We start from the raw sequence: 26461 nt of genomic DNA on the forward strand, positions 1-26461 counted from the left end.
GTGGACTTCATACTCAGAGCAGCAGTGCGCCAGGAGCCGCGTTTGAAGAGTGGTGCTAAAAGGTGCAATGCAGCTCTGTGGCGCTTACCTGGTGGGCTAGTTGGCCTCCAGGGACCCTCAGGATTCAAGGGGACTTAATCTCCCAAACCAGAACGCGCCAGGAGGTGCATCTGCAGAGTGGTGGAGAAAGGGGGCGTGGCCTGTGTCCACCTCTCAGCAATCCCACTGTGAGGGGCTTACTGGAGGGAAGAGGTAGGCTAGTTGGTCCCTAAAGGACCCCCAGCAGCGAAGGTGACTTAAATCCCCATCCAAGAGCGTGCCAGGGAGCGCATTTGCACAGTGTTGGGCAAAGGGGGTGTGGCCTGCTATAAGAACTTAGCAATCCTGCTGCGTAGGACTTACTGGAGGACCTCCAGTAAGTGCCACACAGTGGGATTGCTAAGACGTCTTCGGAGGCCATGCCACTTTTTCGCCACTACCCTGCAAACGCGCCTTCTGGCAGACTACGGGATGGGGGATGAAGTCCAATTTACTCCCGAGGGACTTTGGGGGCCAAGAAGCCCTCCTGGTACTTCCTGTAAGTCCTACGCAGCAGAATTCATGAGCGCTGGTCGGAGGCCAAACACCCTCTCTCCACCACTCTGCAAACGTGACTACTACTTAAAGAAGCATCTTTCTGCACCTCTGACTTAGAGGTAGTTTTAATCCCCCTGCCCTATTATATACTAGGGCCTTAAAGGGGAGGTCATGCCAATCACAGGGGTACCCCAACCCATAGTGTACCCTAGTGTATGTAGGTGTTTGTACTGTATTCTAAGTGTCTTTTAGAATTGCACTGGCTTCGGGCATAGTTAGTCAGAGTCAGGTACCACCAGTACCAGTCAGCAAAAAGTTGGAGGCACAGGATGACTTTGCAACAAGGCCTCTTTCTGCACCTCTGTTGGTTCTTTCTGCATATCTCTTGCTTCTTTCTGCGCCTTTCATCCTCTTTCTGCACATGTCCTACCTCTGTAGGAATAGTTAGAAATTAGCATTTAAAAAACCCTTGAAATTCACTGAAAAAAACATAGGTTTCAGGGAAGTTATAGTTAGAAATTAGCATTTAAAAAACCTTAGAAATTCACTGAAAAAAACATAGGTTTCAGTGACTTTATAGTTAGTTGGACATTTCACTTGTACAAAACCTGAGAAATTCCGCTGTTATAGTTAGTTGAGCTAACTATATCTCGCGCCACCGCAATGCACTGCTGATGACGTCACATATTACATCGTTCATGGCATGGTCAGTGACACCACTGATGACATCTCTGATGATATCACTGATAACATCATCCACATGATAATCTGATGCACCTCCTCACACTCTAATATAACCTTTGATACACCTACTCTAAATACAGACTACCATTTTCGAAACCATAAATCATTTGCACTCATACACCTATACAGACACCGCAACTCATCCATAAAGTTACTCACACGCCTAGTCAGTCATGCAAATAATCAATCACATTCTCATTTACTCACCTATACAGTTATACACACACCACCTCACTTATTCATACAGATAATAACACATAATTACTCCCTCAAACAATCAATGATACAAGCACACACTCATCCATACAGCCACTCTCACAATCACTCACTCTCATGTATAGTCATTTATATACTCGAACACTCACATATACTGCCTTTCACATATGCAGTTACTCACACATGTATCACTGAACATCCATTCACTCACCAACACACCCATTCACACACTCACCGACCCACACAGCCCTTCACAGATGCACTCTTGAACCCATACACCCAGTAAATCACCCAATCACACATTTATGCATAGTCACACACACCCCACCCACACAGACACTCAGGCACCCAATCAATAACCCATATAGATACTCATGTAGCTACTCAAAAACACATCTAGCTGCTTACACACCAACTGACAGACTGATCCAGACATTTACACAGTTTAGTCACTAACCCATGCATTCAGTTAGACACGTTAAATCATTCACTTATATAGTCAGTCACGCACCTACTAAATCATCCATTCAGACACCTATACACCCACTCATTATGCAATACACCTTGGTGTGTGTGTATATGTATGTATATATATATATATATATATATATATATATATATATATATATATATATATATATATATATATATATATATTTGACGCTTCCAAGTTCGCACCGACAAGTCAGGTCACTCGCAGGCGGTTGCCTCTAATAGAATTCAAGGCACTAACCTTACAGAAGAACAAAGGTCAATTTTGAAAGATCTGACTAAGGATGAACAAATAATTTGCAAACCTTCCGACAAAGGAGGCAATATTGTATTACTCACCAGAGAACAATACTGTTGTGAAACTTACCGTCAATTAAATGATGAAAGACACTATGAGGCAACCAATATGGAACAATACCATCTAAGTATCTCACAATACCACAACCTTATAGAAAGATGGCGCAACAAGGGCATGTTGAATATGAATGAATTTCTTTTTCTGCGTAACTCTGATCCAGTAATACCAACTTTCTACCAACTCCCAAAAATCCATAAGCAGGGCTCGAAAAATCCCCCAAATGGTACTAGTCCTGTAGGTCTAGTACCTTCAAAAATGTCCTCGACCTAACTTCACCCTACTTGACCTCCGTCTCTGAAAGCGGAGCAAATGTGACAAGTTAACAAGATTTAAAGGCATCTTTATTGCTCATTAGCTTTGTGAGCAATAAAAATGCCTTTATATCTTGTTAACTTGTCACATTTGCTCTGTTTTTAAAGACAGAGGATAAAACTTAGTTTGATTTCCTACTCGCCAGAAAGGGCGAGTAGGACCTAAAAATAGCTCGTCCTCATTAATTCTACCTCGCATATGCGAGCGGGCGAGTGGATTTGTCGAGCCCTGATAAGGATAAATTTGATCCACCTGGAAGGCCTATTGTCTCCTCCAAAGGAGGCCTCACCGAAAATATGTCTATTTACATTGATTCCTTCCTTTTCCCACTGGTACTTCAACTGAAATCGTATGTTAAAGATACTACGGACTTTATCATACAGATGAACAATATCAAGTGGGAACCTACCTATCTACTGATTGCTCTGGATATAACCAGCCTGTACACCTGCATTGAACACCGCAAAGGTTTAGAGGCGATAACCCATTTCCTCGATAAAAGACCACTGAAATTTTCAGAACACAACCTGATGTTGATTGAATTTATTCAATTTTGTCTATCTAATAACATCTTTCTGTTTCAGGACCAACTTCATAGACAGCTGTCAGGGACTGCTATGGGGACCTGCTTCGCTCCCAGCTATGCGAATCTTTTCGTAGGCTGGTGGGAGGAGCAGGTCGCCCTTAGCAACAAGATGAGCAAATGGACCGACTTTGTGGTGGTGTGGCACAGGTACATCGACGACCTTCTCCTCGTTTGGAGAGGGTCGGCAGAACAGGCCCAGGACTTCATATGTGGCCTTAATAACAATGAGTTGAATCTCAAGTTTACATATGAAATCAGCCCCTCAGCAGTCAGCTATCTGGATCTCAAGAGTATACGTGAGGGATGGAGTCCTTGAGACTGAATTGTATAGAAAACCCACTGCGGGCAACTCGATCCTGCACGCCCACAGTAACCATCCACCTAAACTCATCAACAGTATACCGTATGGCGAGTTTCTTCACCTCAAACGTAATTGCTCAAGAGAGGCTGATTTCGAAAATGCAGCCACTCATTGTCTAAAAAGATTCCAAGTTAGAGGCTATAACCATGAGGTCCTGGTTTCAACACTCAATAAAGTTAGGAGAATTCCAAGGAAGGAACTCTTAATTCAGAAGAAGCTAGTGAATAGACAACTAGACTGTCAGGAAGGCAAATTCCGCCTAATAACAACCTTCTCGGATGATGCTAACATCTTAAGGAGAATGCTAAAAAGAAGTTGGCACATTCTCCAAACTGATACAGTGATAGGCAAGGATATCCCTGTAGTCCCATTGATTACGTTTCGGAAATCTAGGTCACTCCGGGATAAACTGGTTCAGAGCCATTTATCACCATTGACGCAACCTACAGGTACACTCAAAGCATTGCAAGGCTTTTTCCCATGTGGGAAATGTAGGGCCTGCAAGAACAGTAAAAAAATGTTAAAATATAACATTCCAGGAGTCAAGAAACCCAGACATATCGACAAATTCATCACATGTTCCACCACCCATGTTGTGTACTGCCTGACATGCCCCTGTGGGCTGAGATATATAGGCAGCACTATCAACAATGTCAAAATGCGCATTTTGGAACATCAGCGTGCCATCAAGAATAACGATGTCAACTACCCGGTAGCCAGACATTTTGCCCTCAACCATCAAAGTAATAGGGAGTTACTGCAATACTTCGGCCTAGATCACGTGCCCGCTAATATCAGGGGGGGTGATAGAGTTCAAAGACTGCGGCGACTGGAATCCCGCTACATTATTGACCTGCATACTAAGGTCCCCCATGGTCTTAATAGTGGCGAAGAACTTAATGTACACCTGGGTAGATAAACATGTTGATGATTTCTTGTCTGTATGATGAAAGTGAGGTCCTTGGAGTGTATTTTGCTGCTGAAATATTATCACCAATGTTTATTATAATGCTCTAAAGGCAGTTCTGCAGCCATTCGATATTCTTAATGTCTCTTGGTTATGTCTTCCTCTTTCATCCTCATCCTCTCTTTTATCTTCTTGCGGACTCTCTTTCGGCTTGTCCTTTTTCCTTTCCTTCCCTCCCTCCTCTGCTTTCATCTTTACCCTTCTTCCTTTTTGTTTTCTATTTCCAAACCTTTCCCTTTTTCTACTTTTCCAATTTTCCTTCGGTCTGTCCTTTTCAAGGCTACCATTTCCCATTGTGGGAGAAATATCATAGACAGCAGTGTGATATTCATCACGTGGGGTATATAGCTATTTTAGGAGCTATGTCATAATGAATATGCAGATTGATTGCCAATACATGGCGTTATATTTTGATCAGTTCTATAATTGCTTACCGATCCACGGTTGTATGCATATAAGCTGTCTCGTATCTACGAGACCTTCGTAACCACTAGACCATAGGGACTAGTAACGCGGTATGTTAATGTTGACGTGATACCCCCATACCCTATATAGGATTACAGGTATTATGTTTGATATCTATATTACATGGTAACTGTTTGCTGTCTGTGACCGTATTTGGAAAGGTTTCAAATGTATTTAATCAATTCGGTGTCATGATTACACCATTCAAAGATGGCCACCCCATTGTAATGTAATAGAGAGGGCTGTGCTGCCGTCATCGATTTTGTTGTAACGAGTATGACGTGAATGTATTTAACGTTTGCGTGCGGCGTTTGCAATGAGACACTGATGAAGGAAACTCTGAAACGCGTCTGTCTTGCTGTTCGATTCATCTGCTAAATTAAAGAAGAACCGATACATAACCCCTCCTGTGAGTGCTTGACTCTGTTGAAAAACAAGTGAGTTGGGAAGCTGAATATATATATATATATATATATATATATATATATATATATTTTCTCCTCCGTATGCCTCGGTATGCCTACCACCTCCAGAGCAGAGGGCGCGTCGACGGACGGACCTCCCAGGCTCGGTCCGATAATATTTCAAGAAATCCTTACAAAGCAGGAGAGTCGATGCCGTGTCAAATGCGCAAAATATCCTTTATTGCTTGTCAGCTACAACGTTAGACGCGTTTCGCTTGTCCCGCAAGCTTGTTCACTAACGGTCTCCATAAAGTTTTGCCGCCATTTTAAACTTTAAATGTGGGCGTAATTCAAACTGAACTACTAAAGCATAAAGAGTGACAACAGACTCGTAGTTCGCAATGAATCGCGGACTTCTTGGCGGCACATTTAAAATTACACAGTTCATATTCTGATAACAGTCAATTTGCTCTCATCTATACAATGATTTAACAATTAAGATTTGAATAGTATCTAATACAATTAGCATTTCTCAAAGTTCATTGTGAGTGAATTGGTGAAAGTAAACATAAATATGAATTACTCGCATATATACTGCCCCAGTGGGGTTAAGTACAGTAGCATTAATACCATCACCCCAAAACTTTACAGCAATTCCGCCCTAGTGGGCTATGAACCACCTTGCCTAGTCCATCCAATAAACTTTTTGTTGCAAGAAAACGGTTAAAGTGAATAAATCATATATCATAACTTTAAAGAGATACAATTAAAAACAATTTTCATCACATTCTTTTTCAGGAATAGGAAATGAAACACAGTCATTTTACAAGTGTGTATGAAAGGCTTCTTCCATGTTCAAACCTTCGGGGATCTTAGTGTTGAGTCTAATGATGTAATTAGACTCCAACCTTCTCAATTTCTTAACTCTATCCCCCCCTCTCTCGCTCACTGGGACTGCATCAATGACGTAGTACTCAAGTCCTTTAGTGTTTCTATGGTGGACTTGATCAAAATGTCTAGCAACGGGGTATGTTTTGTCCCCATTCTTAATGGCTCTTAGATGCTGCAATATTCGTTTATGTACTGGGAGCATTGTACTGCCCACATAGCATAAGTTACATGGACAGCGCAGGACATACACAGCGAAATCTGATTTACAGGAAAAGAACCCTTTAATTTTATTCACTTCGGTCGTAAGGCCTCCCACAAAAGTAGAGGTATTTTTACCATGTGTGCACGCTTTACATTTCGCGCACTTGATAAAACCCTCTTTCCTCCTCAACCAATTTTGAGTTGTTTTAGTCTGTGCTCCTGGAAGTAAATTACTAACCAGGGATTGTTTTAATGACTTGGCTTTTCTGAACGTTATTAAAGGTTTGCGACCTACAAATTTCCTGAGAATGGAATCATTTGCAATAATATGCCAATGTTTTTGTAAAATTTTACGTAGGCTTCCTTCCTGCTTATTGAAACCAGTAATCAATCGGCATTTATTATCACATAAATATTATATATATTATATATGAATCCTGTGGTGCCCTCTTCAGAAAGTCGGCGCTCCTCTTGTGGCGCAGTGCGAAGTTCGTACGGCAGAGCAGCCGGTAAATATGAAAGCAGGTGACCTCTGTGCCCAGAAGTCAAGATGAACACGCACTCACTCGGAATCTGTTGCTTTTGAAGTTGCTTTTAATTCATAATCATGAGCAAAACAAAGCTATGCCCAACGCGTTTCGGTTCGCAACTCGAACCTTGATCACGGGTAACAACCGGGCATGACCAGACATCATTTATTTCTATTATTTGCAATTACTTCCTGTTACCATAGTTGCAAAGCATTCTGGTCAATGCAGTGCATTGAATTACCACATGTATAAGTTGTTAAGAATTCTAAATAAAATTCAAATTCATAAAGAGGAAAAGGGAGGGAAGGTGGTTATTGACAAAATCATATATAACACTCTATCCCAAATAATAATTTAACCTTGATTTGATAATCGTGTAGAAGCTGAAACGACATATTTCGACAATTCTACGATGGATCAACTTTGCTGCCCTCCAGTGGGTATGTATGTTAATCTGTTAGAAGTCCTAAGAATGTGAATAGGGAGCAATCCATTCATTTCAGCACCCTCATGGTATATTGAGTTACGGTGCATGGATTATCTTGTCCCGCTACTAAAGTTATAAGCAGGCTCTTATCACAAGGGCTTATGGCAGAAAAGCTTACTGAAAGGAGGCGTTATCATCCCTCTAGTGGGTATTATCCATGGTTCGCCTTATTAATACATATATTGCCTGTTGACAGACCATTAGCATTAAGATTTGTCAATTTTTGTAAGCCCTATATCAATTAGAGTTATCGTTAGTAACATTTTAACAATTTGTGCATCAGAATTGTTTAAAAGCAAGGTTAATGTCCAAAAATTCATACGTGCTGAAATTTACAAGTGTACAAAAAGTTCCTCATCCTGATTTAAACCATAGGGGGTCAGAGTTCTGAACGATACAATGTGCTTTGATTCTTTTTGTCGAAGAAGTTTTTATCGATTACCTCCTCATTCTAAGTTGGGTACTTGTTCAATTGCGTAGAATCTCAGCAGTTCCCATTTGCTCTTGTGCATTCTTTCCATATGCTTAGCGATTGCATTAGAGCGATCCAGATTCACAGTGGCTCTAATGTGTTCTAAAATGCGTTTTCTGATTTCACAAATCGTGCTACCTATGTACTTTAAATTGCATGGGCACTCCACTATGTATACCACATATTTGCTTTTGCAGGAGATATGTTGTTTAATCTTCCATTTTACGCCTTTTCTGACTTCAACCTCCTTTTTTGAAGTTGCTATTATGCAGGCTTTGCAGTTTTTGCATGGCCAGAAGCCTTCAATATCAGTCCATGGTCTCTGTGGTTTTAACTTGAAGTGACTGCGGGTTAGTTTGTCACCCAGGTTAGGCGCTCTCCTGTATGTCACATTGGGATGGTCCCCTATAAGGCCTGAAATGGTAGTGTCTAATTTCAGAATACCCCAATGCTTTTTAAGTATGTGGACCAGATCACTGGTTTCAGTCGAGTAGGTGGTTATTAATCGTATTTTCGTGAAATCCTCTTTATTTTGTTTTTGTTTATTCTTTATTATTTCAGTTCGATTTCTCAATTTCGCCTTCATTAAGCTTTTCTTAATTACTTTGCCAGGGTAGTTTCTTTTTTCAAATCTGATTTTCATCGCTCTGCTGTGGTTTTCAAATTCATTGTCCGCCGAGCAGTTCCTACGCAACCTTAGGAATTCTCCATAGGGTATATTCCATTTTTGGTTAGTGGGGTGAAAACTTCTTGCATGGAGAACTGAATTGGTGGCTGTTTGTTTCCTAAATAGGGTGGTTTGTAGTGTGGTATCTTGCACATATATCTCAATGTCCAGAAACGAGATTTTATTGGAACTAATCTCATAAGTGAATTGTAATTTGGTCTCATTGTTGTTTAAGATTTGGAAATAAGCTGCAAATTCCTCATCTGTGCCATCCCATATTATAAAAAGGTAAAAATACGATTTCGGTTTTTTACCACTTACCCCTGCTTGGAAAGGGTCTGATAGATCATTTCTTAGCTCCCATGGTAAAAGATCTCACCTCCTATTTGCGAGACACAACAGACCTACTTCAAAAACTGGAAGGGATACCTTGGAACCAAAGATACAAACTTGTTTCAATGGATGTAGTCTCACTATACACCAGTATAGAACATCAAATAGGTTTAAAAGCGTGTAGTTTTTTTCTGGGAAAAAGGAACATCCAATACAAACAACATAACACCATGTTGCTGCAAATGATAACCCTATGTCTACAAAACAACATTTTCACCTTCAATAAAAAACATTACCGACAAATGAAAGGTACAGCCATGGGATTTTCTTTTTCTCCAAACTTTGCAAACATCGTGATGGGATGGTATGAACAAAAAATAGCATGGAACTGTGAAAATGACAAAAATGTACAAAAAATCATTGCATGGTGGCGTTTTATTGACGACCTTTTTATAATATGGGATGGCACAGATGAGGAATTTGCAGCATATTTCCAAATCTTAAACAACAATGAGACCAAATTACAATTCAGTTATGAGTGTTTGCATGTGGCAATAGATTGCTTATGAGATGCCACTTGGCATTGATTACATCACTTACACGTTTATATATATTTTTATATATATATTTTTTATGTACTCACAATGAATTATTGAATTGTATTTGCATATGTATACTCTTTGATATTGATTTTGTAAATAATGCACTGGTGTTTGCAGTTTGAAGAGTATTTTTTCTCTCATTTTTGCTGCAAGAAAGTCTTTTGTTTATTTCTGTGCTCGTGTTACGAGCAACTTTGGTCCGTTTTTTATGTTTACACATACTTGAAATGGTGGACGAGTGATTTGTAACTTTTGGCCTGTGAAGAAGAGCGCTTGCTCGAAACGCGTTGCCATTAAACATTCTTTTGAAATGAGCCTTGGAGTGCGAGGTATTCCTTTGCTGACAGTACTGTGGAGTTTTCTACAAAATATTACCGGGACCCGAAACCCAGGAACTCGCACCGACCCCGAGAGGAGTGGAGCTGACGAAGTCGGGAAACTTTCTTCTTTGCAATTACGAACATTAGCTCACACCGCCGAAGAACCAAAAGGATTTGGTGATCTTTAAGAGGCTGGGAACGGCGGAGTTCGTGCGGGTGAGTGTGGGACTGGAGGGAGCGCACCGGAGGGAACGCGTAATCTGATCCTGCTGTAACCCGTATCGAGCGCGCTGACAGCCTGTGTGGATTGTGTTTATAAATCGGTAGGGGTTCCATGCACTCGCTGCGGTGAGTGGTGCTGGCAAGGAGTCGTATGATACGAAATTGCTCACAGCGGAGATGAACAGGGGGAAACCGACGGGTGTGATGTCCATGGAACCACAAGTGAAGGATAAAAGAGCAGGAAGGCCTGATGCTGCTCGGACTTTGTTTTGTGAAACAGATGGTGAAGAGAGGGGATATGCGCAAGGGACAGCCGATGGGGCCACTACAGCAAACAAGAGTTTGAGGCAACTATTGTTTAATTATGAGAAACTGCTGAAGAGGGAAATAAACAGATGGTGGGAGGTGTCCTCCCTGAATAATTATATTGAGGTTGGTAGGGTGCCGAGGGGGCTTTGAATCCTAATAACACCTACATATCAGAATCCTCACCCAAAATTGTTGGAAGACTGGTCAAGCTTGATGTCAGAAACATGCAAGCACATGCTGGGATTGTTATCTAAATATGCTGCCATTGAACTTGAACAGGTCTTGAAAGATGTTGAGAAATTGAAAGAAGAACTGGATAAACATGCTGCACAGGATGAAATTAAAATTGCACTTGAACAAATGGAAGTCAGACTGGACAAATAAGAGGAAGAAATTAAACAAAAAAAGAAACGGAAATTTTTGAGAGATAAACAAGATTATGCCAGTGGAAGGATTTTGACATTTGGGAAGAGGTATGGTGGTGCAATTAAGCAGTTTAAACAGTTTGGTAGGTTCAGGGATCCAGAAGTGGTAACATCTGAATCTGGTTAGAGATCTACTCAGATTTGGATGAGGCGTCCGAGACTGTTGGTGATGAAGTACCAACTTTTAGGCCCTTTGAAGAATATCGTTTTTTACAGACCAGTATGAATTTGAGATCACGACCCCCAGAGACAATGCGCGGAAAAGGAAGAGGAAGAGACGTAAACATAAAAGGAAAAAAACAAGGAGGGGAGGAAGGAAACGTGAAGGACCCGCATGGGAGACAAACACGGCAATCGAAACAGAAGTAATGGGTGAGAAAAACGTAACAGTCTTAAATTTATCCTCCCATGTCCTAACCAAGGCGAAGGAATCTTTACTTGAACTTGGTTTGACTTTTTGTCCGATGGCGAACTTTGATTATAGCAGAACCAGAATTGATGTCTTTCTTTTTGTTCGCAAATTGAAATTGCTAAAGATGTCTTTGCAAAAGAAAAAGCGTGTTTTGGTATGTGACACTGTTGAAACTGATGTGGGCTCCCAGATATCTAAAAATCTGTGCTTAGCAGATATAGAGGATCTAGCATGTGTAGTGGAATTGTGTGGTGAGGGAATGGGTGAACGAGATGAACGAGCAATGTTGGAACAGATGGGTTTGGAGGTAGGAGGGAAAGTCTCTACTAAATTCAAACCCAAGTCTACTTTTAATCCCAATACCCCGCATGATTCCCTTGACACTTTTCATGAGTTAGTTGTCAGGGATTTGATGCGTGTCTGGGATACTACCAAAAACAGACACGCACATAATTTAACACCTGAACAACGGCAATCATTGTGCACCTTGAATAGTGATCCAGGGTTTGTAATTAAACCCTCGGATAAAGGTGGGAATGTTGTCCTTTGGGACATTAATTTATACAAACAGGAAGCCAATAAACAATTGATCCTCTCAGGTAACTACATGAAATCAAGTAGGGAAGACTACACTATGGCAGCAAATGTCTATTACAAAAAACTTGGAGAGTGGAGGAGAAAGGGACTATTAGAGGAATGTGAGTATAGATTTCTCTACATCAAACATCCAGTAGCATCTTGTTTTTATATGTTACCAAAGGTCCACAAGAATAAAACGAACCCCCCAGGGAGACCAATAGTTTCCGCCAAAGGCAGTCTTCTCGAAAACACGTCCATTTTTCTTGATGCATTCCTCTCTCCTTATGTTTTGACTCTCCCATCATACTGTAGAGATAGCACTGATTTTATCAACAAAATTGAAGGAATAATATGGCAGGAGAATTTTTGGCTTGTGACAATTGATGTGGTATCCCTGTATACCTGCATAAGACACTCTGATGGGGTACATGCGTGTAAACATTTTTTTAGGGACAGGTCTATCTTCCTATACGATCAAACACACATGCTTTTGGATATGTTGATATTCTGTTTGAATAACAACTTTTTCCTTTTTGAGGACCAATGGTTCAAGCAAGAGGTTGGCACAGCGATGGGAAGTTGCTTCGCGCCGAGCTATGCTTGTATGATGATGGGATGGTGGGAGGAGAAACTTGTGTGGACTGATGTGAATGAGTACTTGACAAAAAATATTGTCTTCTATACTAGATTTATAGACGACATTTTTTTAATATGGGGTGGTTCAAGATCAGACCTTGATAGATTATTTGAAACCCTAAATAACAATGATGTCAACCTTTGTTTCACACATAAAGTTGCTCAGGATGAGATGGACTTTCTTGATGTACGCGTTAGAATTGAGGAGGGGGTTATGACAACCAGCCTATACAGAAAGTCCACAGCCGGCAATAGCATCTTACATGCCAGGAGCCACCATCCCGCTAAACTGAAGTGGAGTATCCCGTACGGGGAACTCCTACGGGCCAAACGTAATTGTAGCTCTGAAAGTACCTTTGAGAGGGAGCAGGAGACTATGTTACAGAGGTTCAGAGAGAGGGGTTACCCAGAAGATGTCCTCATGAGTGCTAAGGAGAAAGTATCTAAACAGAAGAGAGCGGCATTATTGGTGAAGAGACCTATTGATGAGAAAGGTGGAAATAATATCAGAATGATTACCACATTCAATGTGGCAGCCAAAGCTGTGAGTGATACGCTTAACAAACATTGGCATTTGGTCAGAAATGACCCAATTGTAGGTGTAACTGTGAATGCGTATCCTCAGATAACTTATCGCAAAGCTCGTTCTCTAAAGGATATGCTTGTGAGAAGCTATATGGGGGCGAGTAAGAAGTTGACATGGATACAACAGCAGAGGGGCTTTTCCAAATGTGGAAAATGCAAGGCCTGTGGTACGAGCAAAAATGTCAAGACATATCCTTTGCCCACAGGGAGGACAGGTGTTATTAAGAAATTTATGAACTGTAACACAGAGTTTTGTGTGAATGTTATTAAATGTCCATGTGCCAAAATGTATGTTGGGAGCACGATTTTCCCTGTCAAAAAGCGGATTCTTGAACACCTAAGAGCGATTAGAAATGTGGATCTGAATTATTCTACTGCGAGGCACTGGTTAAAATATCATAACAAAGATGTTAATTGTTTTTCATTCTTTGGAATTGACAGGGTGCCGGCAAACCGCAGAGGGGGAGATCGGGAGAAACAATTGAGAGTCCTGGAATCGCAGTATATCATCCTCTTAAGGTCCAAGAACCCTTTTGGTTTAAATGAAGATGAGGAACTTTTTGTCCATATTGGATGAGTATCCTTTGGGTTTCAATTTCTGCTCTATACTTATCCATATGTATATTCTTTTTATCATGCCCCTGTGTATATTTTATTTATAATTTTATTTTGTTCAGTTTGTGCGACAGGGTGCCGTAACATTGTCTTTTTGGATATACAAAAAAGAATACTAACTTTATTATGCAAATAGTGAATGATTTCTGTTATGGATTGGTGCTTTCAGGGTGATATCAGCCGATCGAGTACCCCCTGTTTCCTCCTGCTGTGTTCAAAATTTCGTATAAATATTTTGTGACTTTTTCATTTCACTCTGATTTAAATCCAAATGAGGACCATGACTATCAGGCCACTTGGCCTATTTTTTCGAGAGTTTGCATGTGGCAATAGATTGCACTTGGCATTGATTATATCACTTACACGTTTATATATATTTTTATATATATATGTTTTATGTACTTACAATGAATTATTGAATTGTATTTGCATATGTATACTCTTTGATATTGATTTTGTAAATAATGCACTGGTGTTTGCAGTTTGAAGAGTATTTTTTCTCTCATGTTTGCTGCAAGAAAGTCTTTTGTTTATTTCTGTGCTCGGGTTACGAGCAACTTTGGTCCGTTTTTTATGTTTACACATACTTGAAATGGTGGACGAGTGATTTGTAACTTTTGGCCTGTGAAGAAGAGCGCTTGCTCGAAACGCGTTGCCATTAAACATTCTTTTGAAACGAGCCTTGGAGTGCGAGGTATTCCTTTGCTGACAGTATTGTGGAGTTTTCTACAAATATATATATATATATATATATATATATATATATATATATATATATATATATATGTATATATGTGTCCTTCTGAAAAAAAAAAATTAAATATATGTATAGCTAAAGATGAATGGAAGAAGACATGGGTAAATAAGTGTCTAAATACAGTGATGTAATATCTGACGTCATCAGCAGCGGATTGCGGTCGCGTGAGTTATAGTTGCCTGCACTAACTATAACGGGGGAATTTCATTGGTTTTTTACGAGGGAAATGCCCAGCTAACTATAACATGTGTGAAACCTATGGTTTTTTAAGTGAATTTACAAGGTTTTTTAAATGCTAATTCCTAACTATAACGTGTGTGAAACCTATGGTTTTTTCAGTGAATATATATATATATTAAGATACACTGTGTTATGTTGTATTAATAATGTTTTGTTTAATACTTTTTGGTGTTTTCCTTATCTACAGAGTTAAAAAAATATAAAAGGGAGATGTGTGATGTCATTATAGAACTTAGTGATGGATTATAGAATAGTATGTATGTCAGGAATAGAATACTAGAGGATTAGAATGTACAGCATGGTGAGAAGGAAAGGTGGTTGCTGTGAGCAGATGTATCTGAATGTACCTGCTTGCTCTTTGAAGAATAAACCTACATGAACTACTTCCGTGCAGTGTCCTTGACTTAACAGACTGCAATGCCTGCTATTGAATAAGGTGCTGGAACGCTGACTGGAGATCCTCTGGTGCAGCTGTTACTCTGTTCTGAATTATGGAGCTGAACATGCCCGTTTTAAGTGCAAAACGAAAATGCTTGGAAAAGACTGATGCACTCCATTGATGCGATTGGGGAGAAAAGCCAGCAGCTAAGCTGCCAACTCCCCCAAATCTAAAAAAGACAAAGTCATTAGACATGCGGTGCTTGATAAAACCAACCTGGGAATTGCTTTTACATTGCGGTAGTAAAGCGTTAAGTCTGTTGGCCAATATTTTCGCATACATTTTACACTCAACGTTGATGAGGGAAATCGATCTGTAGTTTTTTTGGAAGTAAGGGGTCCTTACCCTCTTTTGGAAGAACTACAATGTTAGCTTCCACCATTGACTCCGAAGTAACACCTACATTAGCTATGTTATTTACCATCCATAAGGCATATTGGACCCCTCGAAGGCTCTCAAAAATGGGTCTACATGCTGTGAAGAAGTGCCCAACGTGTGGTGAAGTAAATGCAGACGAAGCGCATATGTTTTGGCGGTGTCCTTCCATCCAAGTCTTCTGGGAGAAAGTGAGCCCAGCCCTCTCTGGTATTGTGGGGCATGAAATTAAGGTGAGTTTAGCACTGGTAATTTGTGGGGTAATTCCGAATGAAGACTCCACATCTATTTTATCTAAACAATACAAAACCCTTATTTTTATGTTAATATTATTGGCGCGTAGAGAGCTGTGCATCAAATGGATTTTACCTGTTTCTCCTTTGGAATGCGAATGGCTCAACTCAATACATAGAATTGCAAAATTAGATAGGGCAACATATAACAAGCAAAGAACAAAATTTTGGAGTTCATGGGATAATTGGTGTAAGAACACACCTCCTTAAGAGGAAACTTTATTAGTATAAGCAAAGAACAACATTTTGGAGTTCATGGGATAATTGGTGTAAGAACACACCTCCTTAAGAGGAAACTTTATAAGTATTTCACCTTAGTTTTTTCATCTTTGTTATTTACCTTGCTTTATTTTATTAAAGGTTCATTACATTACAGTCCTATGATTAAGAAGCAGTATAAGAGGTTGTCAGGGAATGTCCAGGAGTGGCCAAGATGGATTGGCAGCCGTGGGCTGGTAAATTCGAACACACCTGTAGTATTGGAGAAAAAGGAAAGGCGGTTAGGCCAATTGGAGGTCCGAGATGTAACACATCGCCTCCGTAAAGGAGTATTCGGATACCATACATATTGTATGCCTGAAAAAAGCCAAAAACCCATTTTATCTCCAAACTTTAACTGTTTTGACAAATGAGGATAACAAAAATACATTTTAAAAAAACATGGTTGGTAGGAGAAGTTCATTGAATGATTTATCAAATTTGGCTGTAAACCGGTCAGGACCCGGTGCTTTGTTATCTTTCAGGGAATTAAGGGTTTTAGATACTTCCAGCTCACTTATGGGTTTACAGAGAGCGGTTCTTTCAGTATTGGATAGTTTAGGGAGATTTAGTCTTCCTAGGTATTTTGTGCATTCTTCCAGGTTAAAAACTTGGTCTTTATGATATAGGGCTTCATAAAATGTTTTGGAACAGTCTAAGATTTCCCTAAGTTTAGTGTGCATTTGGTTGTTTGCGTCTTTGATTGAAGCAATGGTATATTGATTTTGTTTGTGTTTGAGGTAGGACGCAAGCATTTTCCCGCTTTATTAGCTTCACAAAGTTTGAGAGCTTTACATTTGTTTATCCAAACTCCTGCACATGCGCTTAGAACTTTGTTGTAATCATATTTATTTTGTGTTAATTGGTTGAGAATATTGTTGTTAAGGGAGTTGGCGTGAGATATTTCCAGTTGTTTAATTTTCTGTTCTAACTTGATTAGTTCAGCATTATAGGTTTTATTGATTTTCGTTTTGATCTTGATGAGAACCCCCCTTAGAGTAGCTTTCAACGCATCCAAGAGAGTGTTCGGATTTGTCTCAAGGAGGTCATTATGTTTGAAGTAGTCCGAGATCACCTCTTTGATTTCCTTTTTGTCATTTGGGTCCGTTAAAACAACATTGTTAAAGCGCCATCTTCTAGGAGAGGGACTAGTTTGACTACCCGCTAGTAAGGTGTTAATGCATGATTGATCAGACACAAGTATAGGCGAGATATTGGACTGAGTAAATGAGCCTGATATTAGTATATAGTCAGATCTTGTATACGTGTTATGAGGTGCTGAGGAAAATGTGTATTCCCTGGAGTCGAGGTGTTGAAGTCCTTGAGGTTGAACTTGGAGCATACCATGAGATTTTGTAGGGTGGTATTTGCAAGTGGATTGACAATCTATTAAAGGGTCTACTAGAAGGTTAAACTCGCCTCCTACTACGATTAGATCATCCTGGGGTAAGTCTTCTATGCTCTTGGAAACCCTTTCCCAGAAATTGTGTTCATCATTTTTTGGGCCATAAATGTTTACCACAGGAGGAGCCTAACTTCTTCGTCATGAGAATAAGATTCAAGGAATATATTAGATTTTTTTGCTATTAGGGTAATTACCCCTTTTTGTGTTGCGCTGGAGAGCATGAAACATGAGATATCCATTTGTGTTTAATGAATTCTGAGTCTTTACTGGATAATGTTATCTCTTGTAGAAGGATGATGTTATATTTAGCTACATAATCTAAGAATTTCCGGCGTTTGTCAGGGTGGTTAAAGCCCTTTACGTTCAATGTTTAGATTATCTATAATATTATGTGACATAAAGTGTGTAACGTATGGCTAGTTGACAAGTGTTTCCAGGGTAACTATATCTTGGATGTTTTAATAACATTGGAATTTCGAAATGCACTTGGAGGATGCTGACGGGAAATTTTGTTAGGCGGGTAACTCCCCGTAAGTATGTGTATGGACAAGAAGACAGAGGTACTCGCTTAACAGGATGTGAACGTATAAGAGACAGCAAAGCAGAGCAGGCCAAACATAACAGTGCACTAAGGTAAAGCATAAAAATAAGGAAAACAAACAGTAGAACCTGGGAATAACCAAACCTCACCCCCCCTCAGCCCGCACCCTCTACCCACCCCTCCCAAACCTGCAAACATAGAATGTCGGGGGTGCGACGGCAGGAGCGTCAATCTGTCAACTTGGAAAAAGCTTGATAAGTTCTGAATTAAACCTTCCAAGTTGTGGTCTGGTGTAGCTGTAAGTAGTTGCTAAATATTAGAACCGTGAGAACAGAAGCGTTTGGCAGCTGGGTTAGAGGCGTATTTAATAACATAACACCATCGAGAATAATAATAATAAAGGGTATTGTATCCTGTGACAGAACTGAGACTGTTAACCCTTACTATACCTACGTTGGTGGTGTAACAGCTTTTACGTTCGTGAGAGGCAAGTTTCCCAACATAACACCTGTGAGAGTAATATTGAAGGGTATTGCATCCGGTACTGCCTCCAACTGAAACTATTAACACTTACCTAGACATACGTTAGTGGTATGTAAAAAATTAGGTACGTAAATGAAGTAAGAATGTGCAAGGGATAACACACCATGTAGGCGGTGCTAAGCTTACACATATGATTGACAAAATCAGAAAAGCATATAAACACGGTAACTCAAGTAACTGTATCATGACACTGTAAGGTATTATGTATCAAACAAGAGAGGTAGGGAGGAGTAGTCACTCTTCTTCCACTGGGTAAATATACTCGAAATCAACAAAAGATTGACAAACAATTCCAGAGAAAAGGTACTCAGGAATACAAATTGTGCAAGGAAACAAAAAACCTCTGTTTTTAAAAAGAACCCTCACTCACCAACCTAGTTGGTGACATGCTTTATCATTGGGTTCCCACCAGGGAGACAGAGTGCCTCCCTGGTGTGCTTCGACGCCTGAAATACAGCGGAGCAGGATTTGTTTGTGAGAAAGTGTCAGTGCAAGGGGTAGCGCAAGTTAAAAGATGGAAGGTTTTGTCCAAAGTTAATTTTAATGGCGGCAAAACCTCCAATCATTAAAAGCAAGTGAGACGGACGTGCGCTGGCTGGTTAGGTAAACCAGACCTATCCGATTTAATACCTAAGTGAGAAAGTGGTCGACATGTTTCTGCTTATGATTGCAATTGTGCTAAGCTTTCATCAGGACCATAACTCCCCGGCGGTATACGCTCGCTAAGGTGTACCCTAACCTGAGGAGTTAATGTGTGCAGTAAAACTCACGGTTTTACCAGTGTGGGCTTCAGGGATTTCCAAAAGGCCCCTATTTTCTGAAAGAAAAAACAAAAAACAGACAAGAGATATACATCAAAGCACATGTGGCTATTTACTGAAGACAATGATCTCTTATTATCAGACAACTTGGAGGTGTATATTCCTTAATAGTCACGTGCTGTAAGTCAATCGATGCCACCACAAGTGCTCAAACTCATATTTTTGGCACCAGTGATCAAACACACAACCACTCTGCTATCAATTCGTGCCGGAGGGATCCCTAATATAAACAAACACCACTGCCTTGGTTAGCGTTTTTTAGGTGTGTTATGCTTCTTGTGAAAAAGCAATTACTGTGTAAATTGTACTTTTTAAAAGAAAGGCTCAATTCTAGTGGTCTCAGTATTTCGTGATAAATCCTCATATAAAAATGATAGTGCTGTAGATGTCAATTGCGGCCCTACCGTATTTGTACATTCCCAACTGAAGTGTACACTTAAAAACCGACGCATGGAAAACTTAAGGGCTCACGTGAAGTTTGAGATGGCTTCACTTCATGGGTCTACCGAGGGGGTTTGTTTGCCTAATGAAATCTAAAAAAATGGAGGCAGAGTGAAAGTCAACACGGTACATGTCCGGAAACCTGTGTCTCAAAATGGTAATCCCAAAAACCACACACTTACTTCAGTATTAGAGGTGTCTCTCTCTCGACCTACACTGCGATCATCCATGGCCCGAATGTTGCCGCGGTATCGCCGCTCGGAGTAGAAATGCCGGCTGGGGGTCACGTGATTCCTATTCGTTAACGGAAAGCGTAGCGCATCAGGAAGCAAGCGCGTAGAGACACTAGACTGTGCTCACTCGATAGTATTGCCGTGCAACTTTAAATTCAGATAGATTGTTGGACATGGTTTTGAAACACGGCGATACCCCATTATAAAGTTGAAACTCTTAAAACAGAGTTTATTATGACCGCAAATTCAGAATGGGTTACTGGACATCCTCAATGGTCAAATGTTAGCCCAACTATTGAAGGCAAAGTGATTTTTTTTTTAAAAAGCCTAAACCATGTATACACACGCATATGATAATACAAAAAAGTTGTTAGAAAAGGCTAATAATTAAGTTAAGAGTTGGAATCGTATATGCGCCAATGAGTTGCAGGCATTATCCCAAAATCACAAAGACTACAAATGAAACGTTAGGGTTGCTTTGTGTAGAGAGGGCCAAATATCAACCCAGTCTATCTCTGCAAAATCATAATTAAGTCACCTGACTTTTGACAAGAGTGACAGAAGTGTGTGGTTATGGGAATACTGTGTGGTTATGGGAATACTGTATGGTTATACGGGAATTGTTATAGAAGGCTACTAAACCCCTTGTAAGATGGAATCATATCTGGACAATAGAGAAGTAGGCATTGACCCCCATTAGTTTATGAAGAAAGGTAGCCCATCTAATGCACTGTTCAGGAAGGAAAATATTGATATGTGTTAGCGTCTCATCATTGAGCCCCATGGGATATTATCGTTCAACCTCATTTGATGGGTGGATAGACCATAAATCCACCGTTGTTCTTTTTCGAAAAGCACATGTTGTGCATTGGGGCTGAACTTAGGTTGCTCAATGATGGTCCACCGAATCATTTGGGGTATGGTTAGATTGTAAAAAATGATCTGTGAGTTTGGTGGTGTTCTTGTGGCACCTGATGTTACTGCGGTGCTTGAAATCCGTTGTTTGATCTAACGTGATGTCATGCCCACATACCTACGGGCAGGTTATCAGGTAAACCACATTAGTGGAATTGCAATTTGTGTGGGTACGTTGTGACCATTGTTTTCCAGGTTCCAACGTTAGGAAGTTTGTGGCAGAAGTGAAATGGCAAACACTGCACCCCCCCACACAGGAAGCGTCCTGTAACTGGAGGAAGGCCCCAGGCATTTAGAACAGTTTGGTTCTCGTCCCTCTCACAGTTCTTAGGGTGAGTGTGCACTAAGGAGTCCTTTATACTCCTGGCACGTTTATACGAGAAGAGTGGTTTATCCCAATTGTGATTATTACTTTCCAGTATTCTCCAATGTTTCTTGATGGATTGACTTACTGCGTTAGATGCTGTATTGTACGTGGATACGCATGCAAGTGGTACATTCTCCGCACTAGTTTTAAGAGTATCTTCTAAGAGAGCTTCTCTGTGTTGGTTTCTGGCTCTCTTGCAACTCCTTTTGAGTATTCTGTCGGGGGAGCCACGTTTCTGTAGTTTGTTGATAAGATCCCGTGACTGTGATTTAAAGTCTGTCAATTCAATGCAATTACGTCTGAGACGTAGATATTGTCCAAAGGGGAGATTTTACCGCAATGGACGAGGATGAAAACTGGAAAAATGCAACAGATTATTTTTCGCTGTTGGTTTGTGATACATTTTAGTCTGTAAATGATTATCAACTTTTTTGATGATGACATAGAATCAGGCCACACATACGCTTCTGCCGGTAATTTGCGGACTTGTAATGTGAATTAAGCTTCTAGCATGTAAGCACAGAGGCACGTTGACCGCTCAGCTGCAGGTTAGCTAGCTGGCCGACAGAGCGCGGTATTCGCAGTCTCACAGTTGCGGCGGCCATGTTCAAGTCAGGCCGATTAACGGAGCGCTCGCTCTGGGCTTATCTTTAAATGCTAATGCGACGGTACCTTAATCAGAGGATTTGTTGCTAAATGTCCACAAACCGGCTGTGTAGGAAGGCGGTTTGTTGAGGGGATCCTCCGCCGATCCTCTATATCAGGGTGGAGAGTGGGGTGAAATGTGTGAACTCACCTAGTTAGTCAGTAGACCTATCCTATCTGCTGTGTCCACTTTGTTCCATAGTCTATGGCTAAGTTTTGATTCTGTATCCACTGGGCTGCCAGCAAGGCTGTTGGGCCTCTTTCATTGAGGGCAGGCGTGTAGCAGAGATTACATTTTGTCTTCATTTTAGCTTTCCTTTTTAACTTGGTTTCTTTTTCTGATGGTGGTTTGCACGTTTTCCCCTAATATGAGGAAATGCCATACATGCATTTATTCCTAGTAGATATTTCTGCCCTGTAGTCTGCACAATTAGTTCCAGGGTCACACATATTAAAACCTGATGCCCCTGTTGAAATGTTGTTATTGTATGAGAGGACTCTTTCTCTTTAGACTAAAGACATGTTTTATGCCTCTGGCAAAGTACGATAAGGCTTGTGTTTAAATATTTAAACAGCGTCCATGCTGAATTCGGTGAGCGGCACCGCATGTTAAAGTTATCATAGAGGCTGTTGTGACTGAGATGCAGTTCTGCAGACCCTGACTTTCATCCTGAGAAGGAAGATAGCCATGCAAGAGAAGTGTGCAGGCCTGCACACTCAGACGGGGTGCATTTGTTAATACACTGAGGCAGGCTTCCTGACACATTACACCAAGGTATGGGGTTAGATCATTCCAACAGGCCTGGCAGAAGGGTACTTTCGATTTGCTCTTGCTAGGGAAGAGGTACAAGAGATAGATAGGAGTAAGATTAGGAACAATTAACATGATTGTATTAATGATGTATTTCATCTGCTTTATAATCGCAGCATCATGTTTTATAACAAGGATTAGCTCTCGCGAATAAATATTAGAAAATGTATTCCTGTGTATTTGCTTTGTGACACCTTGGGCATGCAAGATTCAGTCTCTAGATTGTGAAGTTTTGCTAAACTAATACGCAGTCCTACTAAATTTGTAGGAACAATATATCAAGAGAAAGGGAAAAGAGAAATGGTAAAAGGAAAAGGAGAAACAGTAGAGAAAGGATGAGAAGGCGGAAGAGGTTGAGAGTAATAGAAGGAAGGAAACTAGAGGCCATACGTGTGAGCAGGAGACAGAAGAGGTAGAAATCAAACAATGATAAACTGGAAACAGATCCAGGTGAGCGGAATATAAAAGGGATCAGAGAGGAGAGAAAGAGTGGCAGATTAAAAGTAAAGAGGAAAGGCAAATGTGTTAAGTGACAGACATGAAGCCAAGGGAACGAAAACTGGGGAAGAAAATGATAAAGGGGTGCGAGACAGGAAGGGAAGACAGGACAGGGTCGTAAGAGTAGAGAAAATGAAGCGGGTACTGAGGAAAGATGTGCTTTGGATATGTTGTGCCTCATTCTAGCATGATGCATGAGGGTCTCCTTGTCCCATCACAGAGTACCATTGTTACACTGTATGTGTTCAGGTCTTACATGTTGATTCCAGGTGGCAGGTACAGAGAAACCAGTAGCCACAACCACGCCGACTTTGGATTGTTGCTATGCAGACTGGTGAGAAGATATGATTTTTCAGTTGAGGAGGCAAACTTGGGCAACTATATAATTTGGAAATGTGCATGATGGTGCAAGAGATTGTGTCTAATGTGTACTGTTTATGTAGGGCAAAATGTAAATTTACCTTGGTATAGGTGTGATGTTGATGGGGCAATGTCTTGAAATCTAAATTGCTTTTAGCTGTGTTGGTTCAATGATGGCGCCTAGAGGTATTGCTAGTGCCTAGTAGTCAAGTAGAATAAGGGGTGACTATAAATTTATATAAATATGCTAGTTGGGTGGAAAATGTCTAACCAACAATTTGTGAAGGCTGTTACATATGGACTAGAGCACTGGGACTCAGATGGTCAAACTGAAGTCAACATAACATTGTCAGTATACTGGCAGAAGATTTCATAATCTGAACAAAGCTGCAATTTTAACTGGCTCTGGCTTAATGCCAGTGACTGCAAATTAAAATATGCATTAGCTCTATTGACCAAGAAATCTGTATTTGTCTGCCGTTCAGGAGAAGCCTTTGTTGCATTGCCTTCACTCCAGGTTTTTTGGGTTGGATCAAGTGTTCAAGAATCTTTAGAAACTTCTCTGCAGCCCATATGGTTCAAGTGAAATAGGCATCGGACGTTAGTGATGGGCCTTATTCCTAAACCCCAGGTCACAGGCCCTATTCACAAAAACTGTGATTCCACTGGATGCCGGAGGACTTATGAATACCCTCTCACATGAAATAATTCAAACTCAGCTGATCAATTATTTATACAATACAGACCCTTGAAGTTGGCCGACTCGGGACATTGTAGTTAGCGGTTTCATTATCTACCACACAGTCAACTTGAGGATAGGGGACTATTTTGGTCCCTAAATAGTCTCCCATATCCCCCACCACTGTGCCCATTTCAAAGTCTCTCTAGACTCTGACTCACTGCTATCTTACTGTCGCAACAGTTCTGATATCAAGTCGGGGTTCACCTAGGGCTTCTATTCAACAGTAAGTATGCACATTGAGACAAATAACCCACCATAACAAAGCAGCTATAATTCCGCAAACAATATGTCACAATGTATTCATTTTGGCACAAAAACTTCAAGGGGCAAAAAATCCTGGTGAAAAAAATTAGAAAGGTATAGAGACACATGGGGCAAAATCATGAAGAAGGGGCAGGTATAGACAGTACAATAAGGGGTCAGGGTTATGTTACATACAAAAATAGAATAAAAAAGGGAGCAAAAGTAGGGACGGTGGACTTTCTCCTCATGAGAAAAGCAACAATAAATGGAGTGGGCGCAGTTAAGATGCCAATCCTAATAGAGCACAAAAAAAGATCATTTTACATTGGTTTAAAACAATTTTATTAATCTAAAAAAATATCAAAATAATTGAAAAGATAAAAGACCAAAAAGGATTTTCCCTGGAATTAGCGTGTTAAGATTAATACAAAACATCAAATTGTCCTGAAATGAACCCATGACAATGCATGTGTACAAAAACTGTTCTAATATTTTACGCCAAACAGAACTTAGCATTTTTCTCTGTTACTCTATGTCTAAAATGGCACCTAAAGGTACAATAGTTCAAGTAATTTAACCGCCAGCCAAAGAATTACCGAATTACCTGAGCCTTATGTCACCACTATCCATGTTGCTCTAATCTAAGCAGGGAAAGAACTGTTGCGATTCAGCTTCAAGTAAAGCACTGCACTGGGTTATGAGATGTTCCTGACAGAAGAATTCCCAGAATAATGGGGTATTGGTGACAGTAGAAATAAAGCACTGCCTGACGGTGTGTTCCAGAATCGGAAGATATGCTGATAAAAGCAGCAGTCTACATGCATGGTTGCATACTGAATAGAGAAAGGGGTTTTACAGGGAAGGCACAATGGTATAATGTGTTGACCAATAGCCATCTTGCTTTGAGATATCTTCCATGGTGCGCACATCTTGCACAATCTTAACTTCCTGTGATTGGATCCCTTCCACGTTAGGATAGGCTAAGATAGCATAAAAGAACATATGGAAAAGCACGCTTTGCCTGGCAACATTCAGAGTTGGTGGGTTTTCACGTTTGTTGTAAAAGTCTGACCCTGGGCTTCAGGCATTGTGCAACTTTCTTGGTTTTGCCATTACCTTAGTTAGTAGGTTTGCTGTTGCTTTGCTAGCTCTCTCTTTCACTCTGCAGCTCCATATGTGTATTTTGTGCAGAGCCCTGGCTCTACATTAAGACTTCCCACCTCCTCCTCATCAGGCCACAACACCCTTCTGGCATTTAGAGGGTGAGTTATTCTTTATCTTCTTTAAGCTGCATTCCTAACCAGTATATTCACTATTAGTTATGTATTCTTTGTTTCAATGTTCCCAGTGTATGAAGTCATCTGTGAGATTTTTTTGCTGACCCTACAGATTCCCCCTCTTCTCTTGTTTTGTTTCCCCAAAAGCCCTATGCATCATTAGCACAGAAACCAACGCTTCACTGGCCTCTTAACAAAAGCCAAGTCTGAGGACATAAATTAAGGGTAGTGAAACACACGTGAATTTGACAGATTACTTAGGCAAACCTAAAAACTTTCCAGTGGAACCAAGAGCTAGTAATAATGCAGACCCTGGTCAGGATCAAATCCCAGAGCAGCCAGAATCTGCAAAGCCTAAAATCTGTGGAGAAAGATGACCATGGAAATTCAGAGGAGCCGATTTTTAACTCGTCCCTGAGGAAAGAACTAGAAACACCAGAGAAGCTGGCCAAAACATAATGTACCTGGCATCCCTTGAGATATTATAGCA

The 26461-nt window shown here is 40.5% G+C and overlaps 1 protein-coding gene across 1 annotated transcript in view; it reads right to left on the reverse strand.

The window, feature by feature from the left end:
- The window catches only part of DHRS13 (dehydrogenase/reductase 13), a 270727-nt gene that overhangs the window by 148413 nt on the left and 95853 nt on the right, over positions 1-26461 (reverse strand). The gene's annotated exons all lie outside the window — the stretch shown is intronic.

Source organism: Triturus cristatus, chromosome 3_2 (assembly GCF_964204655.1).
Source record: "Triturus cristatus chromosome 3_2, aTriCri1.1, whole genome shotgun sequence".
Classification (NCBI taxonomy): Eukaryota; Metazoa; Chordata; class Amphibia; order Caudata; family Salamandridae; genus Triturus; species Triturus cristatus.